The 10,718-nt window shown below is 53.2% G+C and overlaps 1 non-coding gene across 1 annotated transcript; it reads left to right on the top strand.

Annotated features, from left to right (window-relative positions):
* The first annotated feature begins 8,907 nt into the window (after positions 1-8,907).
* On the top strand, positions 8,908-8,981 carry TRNAN-GUU. Its single transcript has one exon. It is a non-coding gene; the product is annotated as a tRNA-Asn (tRNA).
* The last annotated feature ends 1,737 nt before the right edge of the window (positions 8,982-10,718 follow it).

The raw sequence follows: 10,718 nt of genomic DNA, 5'->3' as shown, positions 1-10,718 counted from the left end.
CATTGTTCTTAAGATGCGAGGGTTATCAAGCCTTCCCCAGGAAAGGGGGTGTAATGCTTGGGGGGATATTTGTGGGGGGAAGAAGTTTCCAAGTGATCACTTCCCCTGTTATTTTTGTTAGACACTTTGGTGGTGGCAGCATAAAAGTTCAAGGGCAAAAGGTAAAAGTTTGTACCTTGGGGAAGTTTTAACCCAAGCTCTTAAGAATAAGCTTAGGGGGTCTTTCATGCAGGTCCCCACATCTGTACCCTAGAGTTCAGAGTGGGGGAAGGAACCTTGACAGCCCACAAGTTTGGCCCTTGTGCTTTCTGCCCATGTTTTTCCTCTTTCCCACATGGTGCTTGAAGAAAGGAGTACCAGGGCCAGGCTTCATAGTCAGGGAAAGGCAGGAGGGAGGAAGAGTCCCAGGCTCTAGCCCAGCCCACCTCTCCTCCTCTGGGCACCTAGAGCAGAGGTGGCTGGTGCTGACAGCTCCAAGGGAAGGCTAAAAAGCCAAAGAGCAACTGAGGGTGGGGCAAGAGGAGGGGAGGACCATGCCTTCGCGTTGCCAGCAGACAGCCACAATGACACCCGACCAACCTGTTCCCTGCCATGCCAAACACCCACTGAAGGCCACCCACAGAGCAGCATGCGGGGCAGCTGCTGTTGTTCTGTGGCCAGCATCAGAAGATGGTAGGAAAGCAGGGCAAGCCCCGCCGGTGGGGCCTCTGATCGTTCCCACTCCAGCTGCTTACTGTTGCAGCAGGGCAGGAGATTTTACCCCAAGAGGCTTTTCCCCAGCTTGGAAGAAGCAGAGAAACACCCAGCTCCCCAAGCGCTATTTAGCCCCCTCAAGCACAGGGACAGGTGCACATTTGGAGGAGGGACACTGATCTACACGCTAGCCCGGGCATCTGCCCATTTATTTTGGTAAGTAAGGAATGCAAAGGCTAGTGTCATAAATACACATAAAAGGGAAGGGTAACCACCTTTCTGTATACAGTGCTAGAAAATCCCTCCAGGCCAGAGGCAACATCCTGTTACCTGTAAAGGGTTAAGAAGCTCAGCTATCCTGGCTGGCACCTGACTCAAAGGACCAATAAGGGGACAATATACTTTCAAATCTTGGGTGGAGGGGGAGGCTTTTGTTTTGTGCTCTTTGTTTATATGTTTGTTCTCTCTTGGGACTGAGAGAAGCCAGACCCAAAAATCCATCTTTTCCAACCCATCCTAATCCAAGTCTCCAATATTGCAATCAGTAGAGGTAAGCCAGGCAAGGTGGATTGGTTTATCTTTTGTTTTATGTGAATTTTCCCTGTGTTAAGAGGGAGGTTTAATCCTGTTTTCTGTAACTTTAAGGTTTTGCCCCAGAGGATGATCCTCTGTGTTTTGAATCTGAATACCCTGTAAAGTATTTTCCATCCTGATTTTACAGAGATGATTTTTACCTTCCCTTTTTTTTTAATAAAATCCTTCTTTTAAGAACCTGACTGATTTTCCCATTGTTCCAAGATCCAGGGGTTTGGGTCTTTGATGATGTAACAAATTGGTGAGGATGTTATTCAGAAACCTCCCCAGGAAAGGGGGTGTGTAGGGTTTGGGGGAATATTTTGGGGGAAGATGTCTTCAAGTGGGCTCTTTCCCTGTTCTTTGTTTAAAACGCTTGGTGGTGGCAGCATAGTGTTCAAGGACAAGGCAAAGTTTGTACCTTGGGGAAGTTTTTAACCTCAGTCTCGTAAAAATAAGTTTAGGGGTTTTTCATGCGGGTCCCCACATCTGTACCCTAGAGTTCAGAGTGGGGAAGGAACCCTGAGAGCTAGACTGGACGCACCTGGGCTCACACCCTCGCCGTTGTGATGCCCAACACTTTCCCAGGGCTCTAGCTAAAGGCAGAACATTGGCCTGAGTGGCCAAGAAGAGGTTTCAGTCCTGAAGAAAGAAGGACTTTCAGCACAACGGGAAAACTGCACAAGCCCAACTGCAAAGGGACTTGAGCCCTCAACTGCCTGATCGGAAATCAGACGCCTTATCCATTAGCCCACATGAGAAAAGCCTTTCCAAGCACTTCTTTGGAAAAGGTGAACACTGTGTTTGTGGGCTCAGCTACTGAGTGGGGGCAGAGACTCTCTGGGCACAAGAAGTCAAGTTCCCAGTGAGACGTGAGACTTAATTCTATGGATCCAGGTGCAGGACTTTGGCAGGGAGGCTTAGGCATGTAGGATTGGGGTGAAGCGGGTGGCCAGCTGTCTAGCTGCAGAGATTTATGGACCCTGAGGTGCAGGAGGGAGGAAGAGGAGGAGGAATCGGCAGTGGCTGTGGAGAAAAGGAGGATGGGGAGAGGCTCTCAGCAAGCCTGGCCAGCTCAGTCCATAGAGCATCAGGCTCTCAAGGGGAGGGTCCAGGTTCAAGCCCCTGTCAAGGCACTCAGCTCTTGTGTGCCAGGAGCCAAATCATTCCTGGTGGTGTCCAGAGCCACGTGTGGGAAAGGGAGGCTGAGACTTGTGCACCTGCTCTGTGGCAGGGATCCTGGTAGCGCAGACTCAGGTGTTGGATCATATTAAAGAAGTTCTGTATTAAAATCACAAATGAGTTTGATTCTCCATAGTTGAAATTCCAGGGTATTACTAATTAAGAGGTCTCTTGGTTTTTGGTACTGTTTCCCTCTCTGTCCATCAAATGCATCCGATGAAGTGAGCTGTAGCTCACAAAAGCTTATGCTCAAATCAATTTGTTCATCTCTAAGGTGCCACAAGTCCTCCTTTTCTTTTTGTGAATACAGACTAACACGGCTGCTACTCTGAAACCTCTCCCTCTCTGTGTGAAACTTGCAAGCTGCTAATTGTGTTAGTACATTCTAAGACAGAGTCTATTCTCCAAGCAATTCTTTGGAACAACAACTACTCACACAGAGAGAGACTCAAAGCAATACCCTGTAAGAACAGAAACAGCGCCCAGAGACTCCCCGCCCTTTTGTTGTATTCGTCTCGCTTTGTTAACAATTGTGATTAAAATAGAGATAGAGGATGTATGTGGATGGATGCTTGGTGTGGATAACAACTGAATGATCAAGGAGGTGCCAGCCTAAGAATCCAGTGTCCATCAGTTGAAGAAGGCGTCAAGTGGAAATAACCAGAGGACCCCCGGAGGGCAGACTGGAATCCACCCAACAGCTTCAAGGATGGGAGAACCAAAGAACAAGATAACATCTGGCAGCACGGAGCTGTCAGGAATGTACCATCGGCTGATTGATTCAGCAACAGCATAATGGAGCAATTCCCATAGACTGGCATAGGAAGAAATTCCTATAAAAATGGACTCTAGAAAGTGAGAACTTTGGGGTCTGATTCTGCAAACCAACTTCCAGGAGCGTCAGATGAGCATCTGGCAAGGCCCTGCTCCCTCCTCATGTCCAGGCCACCTGGCCAGTGGCTAGGCATGAGCAACTCTAAGGCTGGTAACTGTGATAAGAAGCTTGCAGAACCTGTGTGTGTGTGTGTGTGAATAAATACGAAATTGAATGGAATGTTATAGCTATAACTAACTGCTTACTATGATTCTTTCTGTATTCACAATAAAAGTGGCATTTTGCCTTTTCCTCTTTAATAAGATCCTGCTGGTTTTTATTTTACTGGTATAACACAGGGAAGGCTCCTGTACTCAGAGGCGTTGCCTTTGAGAGTTCCTGGGGGTTGCTTGACCCCTGCTCCATCTCAGGCCCTGCTCCCCACCCCGTCCAGTCTCTTGCCATACTGCCCTATTTCTTCCTCTCCCCACTCCTCCCACACACCTGATCACTGGCAGGTGGGAGGAGCTGAAGGAGAAGAGGAGGAGCTTGTGGGCCAGGCCTGCTAGCAGTTGGGGGGTGGGGGTGCTGAGCACCTAAAACAGTAGCCTGCTAATCTTTTGTCATCCTTGTGAGCCGGAGCTGCGTAAGCCTCCTAAAAGTGCGGGGGCCACAGGCACCCAAACTGTGGCCCCACCCCTTCCCCCTGAGCCACCACCCTCCCCCCAAGATCCCCTGCTGCTGGCCCATCTCCGTGGTCCGTGGGGAAAGGGGAGGGTGAGGCAGCTCCACGCGCTGCCCCCACCTCCAGAACTGTCCCCGCAGCTCCCATTGGTTTGGAACCGACCAATGGGAGCTGTAGGGGCGGCGCTTGCAGGCGTGGTCAGTGCTTGGAGACCCGCTGCCCCCCTCCCTCCCAGGGGCCGCATGCACAGACATGCCAGCAGCCAGCTGCTGACTGGGAGCTGCCTGTGGTAAGCACCTCCCAGCTGGAGCCTGCACCCCATCCCCCAGCCTGGAGCTCCCTCCAGACCCCGCACCCCAACACTCTGCCCCAGCCCAGAGCCCCCTCTTGCACCCAAATTCCCCCCCACACACAGAGCCTACACCCCAGAGCCCCTCCTACACCCCAACACTCTGCCCCTCACGCGCAGGCTGCTAGGCAGCAGCTTTGGTAACAACACATCTATATCTAGGTGTCTCTGTGGCACAAGGGGTCAGTTCATTTGGCTGCTAACCGAAAGGCTGGTGGTTCAAGCCCACCCAGGGATGGTGGTAACCCTGTGCTGCTTCTTTGCTCCTCAAGACCTGCTGGGAGCCTCAAAGTTTCCCTTTTGCCACCTGAAAACTGTCCCTCTTGGCCTCAGTGGTTTCAGCTGGTGACCCTCACAGTGTGCTGGATGCATCTCAGAAACCCATCTCCCAGCAGCCACGCCAGGGGCTTTGGCTCAGTCCTCACAGCCGAGTGCAAAACCTCGAACCTGGCAAGTTTCGCTCCCTTCCTGCCTCCACTCAAGCAGCAAGAGAGAAACGGACAAGACGTACCGGCGAGAAGATGCCTCCCTTCCACTTCCCTTTTGTCTGCGCAAAACCCTTGGCCTGCCTCATGCCTCGTCAGGGAAGCGCGGTCATGCTGCCCCCGCCTGAGTCCCGGCCGCACCCTGGCCTGCCCTGGCTGATGGAGCACAGAACCGTGCGAGTCAATGGCAGCTCGAGTCAGGAACCTCGGCTCTTTCCCCTGACAGCCACACAGAGCTGTGTAGTGTCCCGAAAGCCACCCTCCTTCTCAAGGTTCCTTCCCCACTCTGAACTCTAGGGTACAGATGTGGGGACCTGCATGAAAACCTCCTAAGCTTATTTTTACCAGCTTAGGTTAAAACTTCCCCAAGGTACAAACTATTTTACCTTTTGCCCTTGGACTTCCACTGCCACCACCAAACATTTGACTGAGTTTACTGGAATAGCGTTGTTTGGAAACATCTTTCCCCGCAAAATCCTCAGCAAAGCCTTGCATTCCCCTGCCTGGGGAAGGCTTGATAAAAATCCTCACCAATTTGCATAGGTGACCACAGACCCAAACCCTTGGTTATTAAGAACAATGAAAAAAGCATTCAATTTCTTACAAGAAGAATTTTAATATAAGAAAAAGTAAAAAGAATCATCTCTGTAAAATCAGGATGGTAAATACCTTAAAGGGTAAATTGATTCAAAACATAGAAAATCCCTCTAGGAAAAACCTTAAGTTACAAAAAGACACAAAGACAGGAATATCCAGTCTATTCAGCACAGTCTATTTTCTCAGCCATTTAAAGAAATCATAATCTAACGCATATCAAGCTAGATACTTACTAAGTTCGAAGACTCCATTCCTGTTCTGTCCCCGGCAAAAGCATCACACAGACAGACCCAGACCCTTTGTTTCTCCCCCCTCCAGCTTTGAAAGTATCTTGTCTCCTGATTGGTCATTGTGGTCAAGCGCCAGCGAGGTTATCCTAGCTCCTTAACCCTTTACAGGTGAAAGGATTTTTCCTCTGGCCAAGAGGGATTTTAAAGGTGTTTACCCTTCCCTTTACTTTTATGACACTCCTCTTCTATGCAGAAGCCACCTGCCAGTGCGGGTGGGAGAAGGGGACGAGGAAGCATGGCAGCCTCAGGCCGGGACAGGAGCCCTCACCACACACAGGCCTCTTGCCTTCAGCCCAGGCAGCCAGAGGTGCTGGGGAGCTCGCTGGCAGGCCCCCACCTCAGCCACCTCTGGCCTTGTGGCTGAGGCTCCTGGAGCTCTGCTGGTCTCTGCCTCGTGTGAATGCTCAGAGCAAAAAGAAGCAAGCACATTCCTAGCAGAGGATGGTTTCGATCCATCAACCTCTGCGTTATGGGCCCAGCATGCTGCCGCTGCGCCACTCTGCTGGATCTTCACCCACAACCACCAGCATCTGGATTTCGGGGCAGATTAACCTTTTGTGGGCTCCAGCACCAAACATATTTTTGGGCCCCTATGTTGTCATTGTGGGCTCCGAGCATGGGCCTGGTGTGGCAGGGCCATTGGTGCCCTAGTGTACCCGGTACAGAATCTCAGAGACATTTTTCATTTTGATCGCACACCTCTACATGACTATCTGCATTGCCATACACAGCTCCCTCAGCCCCCAGTTCTACCCAATGAGCTCTACACATGTGGGTTTACCAGTGTCCAGAGTGAGCAGAACTTTTCTAGTGATCAGGGAAGCCCCCCACAGATTTATCTCCTTCCTCATTCAGACCTTCTATAGCCATGTCTCCAGGGCCACCCCATGTCACCAGTCACTGTGTGTGGTCTCACTCTCAGCTCCACGATCCAAAGCCAGCAGATGCCTGGTCAGTTCTGACAAATCCCCTCCCCAGCGTCCATCCTCCCATTGGAGCAAGCCCCTTGCAAACACCATTTACCCAAACTGAGGACCCTTGGGAATCTGAAGACACCAGCCTTTCTTCCTCTGCTCCCATCTACAGGCTAGTCTACTGCCTGGTCACCACCACCTCTCCCCATGCTTGTTTCCTTTCTACTTTGGACATGCTCCCCAACCAGCTGGGACTATTGTCCCAATGCAAGCCTGACCTGCTTCCTCTTTCCCTGCTCCCCTTGACATTCCTTTCCTATGGGTGACCTCTGTTCCTTGAGGTTAATTCCAGTTTCTTTATCTGCTCTAGCTTTATGGCCCCCAATACTCACAAAGCCACCTGCAGCTTCTCTGACTCTAGCCATGGGGCCAAATGTCAGAGGCCAGCCTAAGATAGCTGCCGCTACTAGTCGAGGGAGGGGTGGCAATTCCAAGGCTGAGCATGCTTGAACCTTGCAACGGCGGCACTAGGGCCTCTAAATCCTCAGCACTGGCCCTAGGCAGCAGCAGACTCTGCAGTTAAGCGCTTCCCTCCTCTAGGCCATGGCTTTAAGTAGCTGAGTTGCCCATCACCTGCTGCAGAGGCCACCAATTCCCACGAACACTCAGCTAGCATGTAGTTGTGCAGAAAGTTCAGCCAGGATGATTTTGGAGGCTGGGGAATCAGGAAGTTCCCATCCCTGAGCAGCAGCTCTGCAACAAGCTCACGTGGCCCCTTTCTGCTGTGGGACCAGGACCCTGTGAAGACAGTGGAGTTACCCTGTGTATAACCAGTTCTGTCCAAAGCTTGTTGAAGTGAGTGGGAGTCTTTTCATTATCTTTAATGGGCCGCGTACAGAATCAAAGGACCCCATTCCAGACTCTGGGAGCAAAGCGCATTCTATACTGCAGTGGTTTACTATTGTAACAGGCAGGTCTCACATTACCCAGTGAATAAGCAACACCTCTGACAACACCTAACTTTTTCTGAGAGGCCTCCTGCCCAATTACGAAATGTAAACCTGCTTCGCTTACAAGGGCTGAAAATATCAGGTAGTAAGTATGGTCACAAAAGCAAGGCCCTTCTGAATTCAGGAGGAATTTTGGATGTGCACAGAACACAGACAGGACTGGTCCCTGCATGCTTACAGAACTGCGTTAAAGTGGGACAATTTTCAGCTTGTGTGATTGAAGGATATCTGGATCTGTATGATAAGACTGTCCTACATAAATGAGGAAAAGTTGAGGTGCCTTTGTTATTCTTTTCTTCCACTCTTTGTTTCAATGGGGAATTTGTCAGTGCAATATTACTGTCTTCCCTTTCAACAAACAAAACTAAACCAAATGACAATAGCTGTTGAAAATAGCAATTCCAGTCCGAGTTAGTGCTGGGGAGATACCAGCATTTGTAGCTCAATTTTAACCTACTTTTTCCACAGCACGTTACAGTGGATCAGCATATTTGATTGGGGAGAAATGAAGTAACAGTAGCCCACATTGAGCTTGAGCACTCCTGAATTTTGAGAGTGTTCCAATGTGGAAGGCAGGTGCTCGATTCCCTTTCTGAATATTGGATAAATCTAGAAAGGAAAAGCCAATTTCTGCTTCCCTGGCTCAGACATGGAAACCCTCCGACGGGCCTGGTACTGTATCTACAGCTGCTCAGGTCCTCTAGTAGAGCGTCCCCTCCCTTAATTTTCATTTTAAGTGGGATCCACAGACCTCCCTTGCTTGGCTTCAGACAGAGAGGGGCACTGTCCATTCAGTCCACCCAGATCCCCCTTTGGGGGCTGCCAGGCGAGGTCACACCAGCATCCCTCATCCAGCCTGGGGAAGTCTTTGAGGGTGATATCCGGGCCAAAGCCTTCTACTCCTTGGGCACACTTGTTCCCCATTAACAGCACCACCCCCTTTGAGCAGAAAGCTCCCCATTGACAGCAAGCTGCAGCACTTGGGGTCTCAGCTTCCCCACTCCCTCCTGCTCCCTTTCCTGTGGATGGTGGCCAAGGGAATGCTGGGAAATTTAGTTCGTTTCCTGCTCCAGGGCTGGCTCTGTTGGCTCAGCTCCCAGGCTGGATCCCTGCTGCTGCGAGGCTCCACTTCTGCAGCCCTGCGAGAGGGGAGGAAGCGAGTGTTATGGGCCTGTCTGAGTTTGGGCCCGGCACCATGGAGCCATTGGTGCCATGGTGAATGTGGTTCTGTCCGGACTAGCACCTTGCAAGCTCTAGCACGGGCAGCAGATGTGCAGGCTGCACAGCGTGGCTAAGAGCAGCCATGTCTCTGGGTGTCTCTGTGGCGCAATGGGTCAGCGCGTTCGGCTGTTAACCGAGAGGATGGTGGTTCGAGCCCACCCAGGGACGGTGGTAATCCTGTGCTTTTTCCTTGTTTGTCAAGATGTGCTGGGAGCCTCAAAGGACATTTTTTTCCACCTCAAAACTGACTCTCTTGGCCTCAGTGCTTTCAGCTGGTGGCCCTCCGAGTGCGCTGGATGCGACCCAGAATCCCATCTCCCAGCAGCCACGCCGGGGGGTCGGGCTTAATCCTCAAGGCCGGGAGCAAAACCTTCAGAGGGGAACGTTTCGCTCCCTTCCCACCTCCCCTGAGGCAGCAAGGGAGAAACGGACGAGACGCGCCCGCTCAAAGATGCCTCCCTCCCTCTTCCCTGTTGGCTGCCACAGCCCTTGGCCTGTCTCATGGCTCACCAGGGAAGCGCGGCCATGCAGCCCCAGCCTGAGTCCTGGCCGCAGCCAGGCCCACCCCGGCTGATGGAGCGCAGAGCCCCACGAGTCAATAGCAGGTCGAGTCGGGGCCACATAACCCGCCCTTTCCATGCTCCGGGCTGGGGAGGCTGGGGCCGCACAGCCCACTCTGGGGCTGGGAGGAAGCCCGGGGGAAAAGCCTCTGGCGGGAGCTGGCTGCTGCAGTGGGGGGAGGCTCTGGGCTCCAGGGGGGTTTGCGGAAGGGGCAGGGCCTCAGGTGGCAGGGATGGGACAGGGAGTTAGTCTCCCCCAGATGGCGGTTCTTGCCCTGCCTATGGTGTTGCAATGAAAGAGGCTGCCCAGTCTGCACTTGTAGAGAGGTTCCCCCACTACGTGGCCATGTAGAGGCTGCAGGAGACAGGGGTGACAGCAGGGGAAGGAGGGACACGGGAGACAGGCAGGCGATGGCAGGGGAAGGGATGAGGCAGGAGACGGTCGGGCAACGGCAAGGGAAGGGGCAACCTGGGAGACAGGCGGGTGACCGCAGGGGAAGGGGCAATGCAGGAGACAGGTGGGTGACCGCAGGAGAAGGGGTGATATGGGAGACAGGCTGGCGATGGCAGGAGAAGGGGCAACACGAGACACAGGTGGGTGACGGCAGGGGAAGGCGCGACGCGGGAGACAGGCGGGCGACGGCAGGGGAAGGGGTGATGCAGGAGACAGGCGGGTGACGGCAGGGGAAGGGGCGATGCAGGAGACAGGCAGGCGATGGCAGGGGAAGGGGTGACGTGGGAGACAGCAGGGGAAGGGGCGACACGGGAGACAGGCGGGCGACGGCAGGGGAAGGGGCGACACGGGAGACAGGCGGGTGACGGCAGGGGAAGGGGTGATGCGGGAGACAGAAGGGGAAGGGGTGAGACAAGAGACATGCAGGCGACGGCAGGGGAAGGGGCGACGCGGGAGACAGGCAGGGGAAGGGGTGACACATGAGACAGGCGGGCGACGGCAGGGGAAGGGGCGATGCAGGAGACAGGCAGGCGATGGCAGGGGAAGGGGTGACGCTGGAGACAGGCGGGCGACGGCAGGGGAAGGGGCGACGCAGACGCTCCCAGCAGCAGGGGAACGACAATGCCGTGGAGCAGCAGCGACGCAGAGGGAACAGGGCAACCTGAGAGCCAGGTGAGGGAGTGGCATCAGCAGAAGCTGAGGTATCGCTGGATGCCTTCCCCTCTCCCCCACCCCTGGGGTTTGCTGACCATGGGGGTGGGGATTGGGGGAAGGAGAGCAGAGGGGTCTGTTAAAGGAACATTGCATGGGACTGTCACAACTCAAGGGAAGAAACTGAGGCGAAGGACACTGCTCAGCGTACTCTGGGGTGGGAGTTCTGCTTATGATGTA

This window comes from Dermochelys coriacea, assembly GCF_009764565.3.
Source record: "Dermochelys coriacea isolate rDerCor1 chromosome 12 unlocalized genomic scaffold, rDerCor1.pri.v4 SUPER_12_unloc_1, whole genome shotgun sequence".
Lineage (NCBI taxonomy): Eukaryota > Metazoa > Chordata > Testudines > Dermochelyidae > Dermochelys > Dermochelys coriacea.
The sequence above is the reverse complement of the archived record's forward strand: the minus strand, read 5'-3'. Positions and strand labels throughout refer to the sequence as shown.